Below are 7902 nucleotides of genomic sequence, written 5' to 3'. Positions count from 1 at the left end.
TTACTTATATTGTCTTTGGTAGTATTTTAGACCAAACTATAATATTTAGAACCTAAAGTATATAATTTTAATGACAGAAACAATTGTGAATTCTCCACGGGTTTCCACAGATATTTTATTGATTACCTTGCATCATAACGTGAAAACCATTTTATTTTACGAGAATCATCTTCGAACGATGAGACAAAATCCCATTAATTTTACGATATGATCTAACTGTACGAGGATTAACTACTCCAGAAGTCTAACAAACAGAGAATATTTAGAATATTTATCTATTTATACCTCGAAACACATACGCCAGCTCAAATTCGAATCTGACCAAAAGGCGTCTATTCTCCATTGACGTCATCCACTGTGACGTTATATATACGATTCTGAATACATACATTCCATATTAATTAAATGGGACTATTTTCGATAAAAACCAAACGGAGCCATGTTAAAAGGGCTCCTAACTATTTTATTCTACAATTTATTTTCTGAAAAGAAAAAAAGCTTCCTCGCTCTCCCCAAAGATGGGAAACGTAATCCTTAAGCGTAAAATATCATCGGCTAAAAAAACAAAATCCTGTCAACTGGATCATATTGGTCTCCGAAAGATACCAGACGAATTACTCAACGTCTCGGACAGCATTTCGCGTGTAGACTTATCCAATAACAAGATAGACGATTTACGTCCTCTAAAACGTTTCATAAAACTCAGATATCTCAACGCCTGCAACAATCGACTGTTGCAGCTACCGGAAGTCGAACTTGCAGGTTTACGCAAACTGCACAGCTTCGTTTTAAATGATAACCTCCTCTTTCATCTGCCACCAGCCTTTGCTAACATGTCCTCTCTGGTCGAGATCAATATGGCAAATAATCGGTTCCAGATCTTTCCTGTTGAGTTGTGTTTACTTCCCAAGCTCGAGGTTTTAGATTTGTCCGGTAACATCATCACAAAACTGCCAACGATTATTAACAAAATGCAGGCCATAGAAGTCAACTTAAACCAGAACAATCTTTCAGACTTGTGTTCGGATAAACTCGCCAAGTGTTTACGCCTGAGAGTGTTATGGTTGGAAAATAACAACCTGGCCATCGATAATTTTCTTCCTGATTTTCTGATAAAATCTAAGGTTTCTTTTTTGGCTTTCAACGGTAACAATTTTGAGCACACTGAATTTTGTGCACTGCCTGGTTACCCGGAATATCTGAAACGGTATAACACAGCCAAGGAGTTGTTGTCTATTCCACCTTAGGTGTTATGAACCCCACCGAGTTAAAGATATGTATGCTGTTCCTCCCCTCTTTGTAGCAGGTTTTAAAATGTGATTGGAATCTCTTTCCCTCACACCGTTAGCGGGATCACTCATAGAAAAATAAAAAAGAAGAAAAGAAAAAAGACAAAGAAAAATGAAGAAAAATTAAACAACAACCATATAGATTAAAAACATATTTTTATTAATTTTTTTATTGATTCTATACTTTATGAGATACACCTGACTGTCTTCGTGGCGATTAGTGCTACCATCTGGAGAGATCTGTTTCTTATCTTCAATTCACCAAATATTAAAGTTGTTTGTTTTGTTTTGTTTGTTTGTTTTTACTCGTTTTTAACTCCAAACAAGGCATATTGCTGCTTAAACGTATGGAGCTACTAATTTGCATCTTGTATTGTATCTAGCAGGAAACTGGAGATTTCAGCAGCAAGATATCTATTTACATTATATTTAAACTGTTGCAAGTTAGTACAATCAAGGAAGCAGAAAACAGAAGGGGAATTCCAAAGTACAATACTTCGAGGGAAGAAACAATTAGAGTCGAGTGCTTTCCGGTATCTTGGGAAATTTGACACTGAAGAGTTCTGCAACGTCAAAAACAAAAAAAAAAAAACGTTTACTCATCTCGATGTCAAGTATGACTCTTTCCCGGTGGTGACGACAATCCGAAAAATATTTTCCCTCGCAAATCTCCGAACCTTGAAATTATCAAAGTAATCACAGTCGGATTCTAAAAGCGTTCTCTAAATAAACTCCTGTCTTACATCTTGTTACTATTTAGATCAGAGGTTGGCAATTTAGATCAGAGGTTAGACCCCGCAGTCCGCATCGTGTGTTAATGACGGGTCCCGGGCTGGGTGAAGGCCATTAGCCAAACATTAACGAAAATTACATATGCAGACGCATGTAAAACCTAATTAAAACGAGCATTGAGAAATCAAAAACAAAAAACATCTAAAATTTAAAAATCGCCTAAAAAAACAAGCTTTCCTCAAGGAATAAATATTTCAAAGTAAAAGAAAAACAATGGAAGTGAAATGGACGAAATAATTACGTGCATGTTTGAAACTGTTATTGAAAACTGTACTACAAATTAAAAACAGATACATACGTACGTACACACGCGGTAGCATCCACACACTCGTGAAGCGTGTATGTATATAATGTGTATGTTTAACTGTTTTTAGATTCCTGCTACAGTCGTTTTCGCTTTATTGTTCCTTTCGGACCGGTTATATATTAATGTAGTATTCTATTTTCATCAGTAACAGAGAAATACACTGAATAATCATAGAAAAATACAGCATTGAATAAAAAAATATTAGCTTTTAGTATCAATCAAATAGACAATACAACGGTGTTTTTAATCCAACACAATAATTTTGCACACTATTTGAGTTTATAATCTTCTTCTCTATCTATCTTTTCTATCTTTCTTCTATCTATTCTTCTATCTATCTATCTTCTATCTTCTATCTATATAAATAAAATGAACTCATTTTTCCCCTCCGACTTTGACCTTTATAGGAATGCACCTGTATACATTTGGTGCAGCCGTATCATTCACAAACTGAATCACGACATCTGCCGTATGTTATAGGGTTATTACATATCCAGTATCTCGCTGATCAGAGTTTCCTATATTCTGTCTGGTGAGAGTCCACTGCAAAAATCGGTTACATTTAATGGCAGTAGTAAAGTAAACTCTCTCTAACAAATTCATCCTACCACCGCCACTCACTTACACCGTTCCAGACCGTTCACAGCAGACATTTAAAACCGACCACCGGTTAGAATTTATCTAAAAACTGGACTGAACTTACGCTGAAACGAACCACGCTTACTTTGCCATTGATTAGCATAAAACATAAACACAATTTATAAAGCATTTATTATAATAAAATTAGATTCAAACAGAACACAATCCGTTACCTGGAATTGAATTCAGGAGACATTTAAAACCGACCACCGGTTAGAATTTATCTAAAAACTGGACTGGACTTACGCTGAAACGAACCACGCTTACTTTGCCATTGGTTAGGATAAAACATAAACACAATTTATAAAGCATTTATTATAATAAAATTAGATTCAAACAGAACACAATCCGTTACCTGGATTTGAATTCACAATTACATTACTTCGATTTCGTTATAACCCGCGTGGTTAGAGTTTAATGAAAACCTGAATTGACATTTACGTGAAACGCACCAAACTTACTTACACAAACACAACTTCCGTTTTGCTCTTTCCTTACGTGCTTTTTTTCTTTCTTTCTTTCTTTCTTTCTTTCTTACCTTTCGTTGTCTTTTTGCTTTATGGGTGATGGTGGTGGGGGTACTTCCCTATGTTTCTCTTTCTTTCCATAAACATACACACAAACTAAACGCTATACTGCGATTTATGCTACGGCATGTTTAACATCGTCACATTTTAATTTTCTTTTGTTGTGCTGATGGTGGTGGGGGACTACTTTCCTATGTTTTCAGTCTACACGATATTTCACTTTTGTAAAGCTATTTCTTACCAAACTTCCTTCATAATCTTTCCTTTCGGTCTTTCCTTCTTTCTTTCTTTTCTCTCCATTTTCTGCTCTTTCCATTGTTAAAACGAAACGAAACGAAACAACCTGATATTCCAGGTTTTACTTACACTCTATCACTCTACGACTCTTACTTGTGTATCCAACTCTATTTGTGCCACGTTCCTTTACTTTTTCACCGTACCACTTACCAGACGACATTCAGGTAAATTTATATGCGGCGATATTCACGTACATGGACTTCCCTTTTTGTTCTTTTTCTTGGGGGCCGGTTTACGTTACTACACGTTAGCCATGGATCGTGCGATCGCTGTCAGACGTCACGATAATACGACTTCTTTTTCTTTTATTTTTTACTTTTATTAAAAAATTTAAAAAAAACGATTGAAAATACTTTCAAACATAAAGTAAACTGATTCATGTAAGTAAAAAAAAGTAGCATTTATTGCCTTTGGTAATAATTATTTATTGATTATTTGTTTTGTTTTTCACCTTTTTTTCGACTAACCATTCTTAAATCTCACTATAAAATCGATTTTTCCAAGTACATTTTAGGTGGGGGGGGGGCATTCCAACCTCCGAAGGGGGTTTGTATTACTGTACACATAGATTCGAAAAAGTTGTCAAAAAAATACAAATATATAACAAATAAATGTTATCAAAGCCAAGATAAGTTACTTTTCTGCCAGACTGGATATATTTTTCGTGTTTTTATTCAATGTAACATATTTATTCAGCTCGAAAACCAGAAAACCATACAGTGTTTACCGATGTATTCGAAAATTCAAGATGGCGTCTCACACCCTCTTTAACACCGTAAGTATAGAAAAAGGTGTTATAAATAAAAAACTATACAAAATACTATTAAAAACACGCCGAATATATGTCAACCTATGTCACATTAACATGTATTGAGCGAGTTTTTAACAGTGTTTTATCCGGTTTTTTATTTATAACATCTTTTCCCACACTTACCGTATTAAAGAGAGAATCAGACGCCATCTTGAATGTTCCAATACATAGGTAAACACTGTATGGTTTTCGAGCTGAATAAACATGTTACATTGAATAAAAACACGAAAAATATATCAAGTTAGGTAGAAGAGTAACTTATCTTGCCTTTGATAACATTTATTTGTTATATATTTGTTTTTTGACAACTTTTTCGAATCTATGTGTACAGTAATACAAACCCATAGTGAGAAAACACGGAACATTATGGAGTTTGGGGGGGGGGAGAATTAGCGATTTTGGAAAATTTCAGACGATTAGTTAAAAATCTAGCGATTATTTCCCTTTCGTTATAAACTTTTTTTTTTTTTAATTTCTTTGTTTAATAAATATTTTGTGGGGTTTGTATTACTCTACACATAGATTCGAAAAAGTTGTCCAAAAAGAAATATATAACAAATAAATGTTATCAAAGGCAAGATAAGTTACTTTTCTACTAAACTGGATATATTTTTCGTGTTTTTATTCAATGTAACATGTTTATTCAGCTCGAAAACCATACAGTGTTTACCGATGTATTGGAACATTCAAGATGGCGTCTGATTCTCTCTTTAACACGGTAAGTGTGGGAAAAGATGTTATAAATAAAAAAACGGATAAAACACTGTTAAAAACTCGCTCAATATATGTTACCGTGACATAGGTTGACATATATTCGGCGGGTTTTTAATAGTATGTTGTATAGTTTTTTATTTATAACACCTTTTTCCATACTTACGGTGTTAAAGAGGGTGTGAGACGCCATCTTGAATTTTCGAATACATCGGTAAACACTGTATGGTTTTCGAGCTGAATAAATATGTTACATTGAATAAAAACACGAAAAATATATATATCCAGTTTGGCAGAAAAGTAACTTATCTTGGCTTTGATAACATTTATTTGTTATATATTTGTGGTTTTTTTTACAACCTTTTCGAATCTATGTGTACTGTAATACAAACACCCATTTTGTGTTTTATATACATAAAGTACAATTGTTGAATGTTACTGTTTTGATTATATTCGTTGGGGGGGGGGGACAATTAAAAAATTAAGAAAGATTAAAATGAAGCGAAATTTAAGTTTCCGTTCCATTTTTACAACAACCGTAAAACATTGCATACTCAGCAAGTTTTATCGTAATTTATAAGCATATTGAAACACTAAATCAACATTTTATTTATTTTTTGGCATAATTAATGATGGAAGTATTTTTCTGTTTATTTTCTTAACATCTGTTAAAAAAAAATAAATAATTTGTACATTCTCTTGAAAAAAAGAATCAAACTTTTCTCTACTTTCACATGTGTTCCATTTTAACAAACTGAGCCACAGCAACGCGTGGCCGGGTACAGCTAGTAAATAATAAATGTAGGTATTTATGAATAAATAATAAATATGCTAAATGAAATTATGAGAGAATAAGCTGAATTTTCATGAATAAATTAAAAACTTAATCAATAACATGTATATTACATCAATCACATCTGCACCCAGTGATTGAATTTTATTCTCATTCTAAACGTGTAGAATATAATCAATAAGTAATGAGGACAATAATAAATCTACTAGCAGTTCCGCCCGGCTTTGCTCGGGTCCTATGTACTGTTCGTAACTTTATGTGCATATGTATATATTAAAAAGTGTAATATGTACGGTAATGCCTTTCTATATAATAGGCTTCCTTAAATACCATAGAGAAATGTTAGTAGAGACAGCAGACGTCAATTTTATTTTTAAATTTGGCCCCAATTTTGACGCCTTAACATTTATTGTTTTGGGCTAAAATTAAATTAAAATTTTTGACCCATCTCCAAATAACATACATCTAAAAATTCAAGTGTTTAGACCCAAAATTGGCGTAGGAGTTTGGTAGAATTCCTATAGGTCAAATCGTTGGACTTTAACCCCTTAAAAGCCAAATTTCTGGCCGAAAACCGATTAAAAAAAACTTTCCTAAATCTCAATACCTCTTACGTTTAATCTCAAGTCTGTAGACCGAAAATTGACAGTTGGTGGGGAAATGTACATAGACAGACAGACAGACAGACAGACACACACACACACACACACACATTTTCACTTTTATATATATACTAGCATTTTAGCCCGGCGTTACCTGGGTGTTTGGAGGTGTATGTTGAGCCCAAAAAAATAACTGGAAGTTGGAAGGCAGGCTCGAACCCGTACCGCGAAGGAGGAAAAGAACAAGGAAAAAAACCCTGACGTATTTGCTTTTACGACCACCGTAAAATCGGAAGTGATGTAGGTTTAAATTAAGGCTATACAATCAAAAGGAGAAGATGACTTTCAAAAATATCGGCGAAAAAACCGACTCCACCTGTAGAAAAGTGCCCAGTTGAAGGTGAAAATATTAATGTTTTTAGCCAATTTTTGGATATTTGTCGTCTGAAAGGTCGAGCCTCAAAACGTGACTGATCTTGGTAAAATTGGTCATCTCTATCAAAAATTTTAGGTAGACATGCAAACATACATACATACTTACATTTATGTATTGGTAACTAACAATTTTCGATCCATGCCGATTAAAAAGCTTGTCCTATCTCTGAATACTCTTTATGTAAAATTTCAAATGTTTAGACCAGAAATTTTCTAAGTAATTTGGTAGAGACCGCAGTGGTCAAATGTGTTTTTTAAAATTTGACCCCTATTATGACCCTTAACCTTTATTGTTTGGCCTCAAATTAATTTATTAAATTGGATCCATGTCCAAGAAACCTATATCTAAAAGTTCAAGTGTTTAGCCCCAAAATTGGCGGAGGAGTTTGGTAGAGTTCTCACATGTCAACTCATTGAACGTTCACCCCTAAACAGACAAGTTCCTGGCCGAAAATCGATCATAAAGATTCTCCCAAATCTCAGTACCCTGTATATCAAATTTCGAGTCTGTAGACTGAAAATGGACAGAGTTATTGCGCAGGAAAATGTACACAGACACACACAGCAGGTCCACTTTTTATATATTAGCATTTCAGTCCGGCGTTACCCGGCTGTTTGGATGTGTATGTTTAGCATAAAAAAGCGGTCAATTTTTTACTTTTGACTCCTATTATGACCCCTTAACATTTATTGTTTTGT

The 7902-nt window shown here is 34.0% G+C and overlaps 1 pseudogene; it reads left to right on the top strand.

Annotated features, from left to right (window-relative positions):
- Positions 1-379: 379 nt before the first annotated feature.
- On the top strand, positions 380-1583 carry LOC145287901 (leucine-rich repeat-containing protein 57 pseudogene; annotated as a pseudogene).
- Positions 1584-7902: the final 6319 nt, after the last annotated feature.

This window comes from Euprymna scolopes, chromosome 11 (assembly GCF_053919585.1).
Source record: "Euprymna scolopes isolate OS-2025 chromosome 11, ASM5391958v1, whole genome shotgun sequence".
NCBI classification, from domain to species: domain Eukaryota; kingdom Metazoa; phylum Mollusca; class Cephalopoda; order Sepiida; family Sepiolidae; genus Euprymna; species Euprymna scolopes.
Note: the sequence above shows the minus strand (reverse complement) of the source record. Positions and strands in the feature narration are given on the sequence as shown.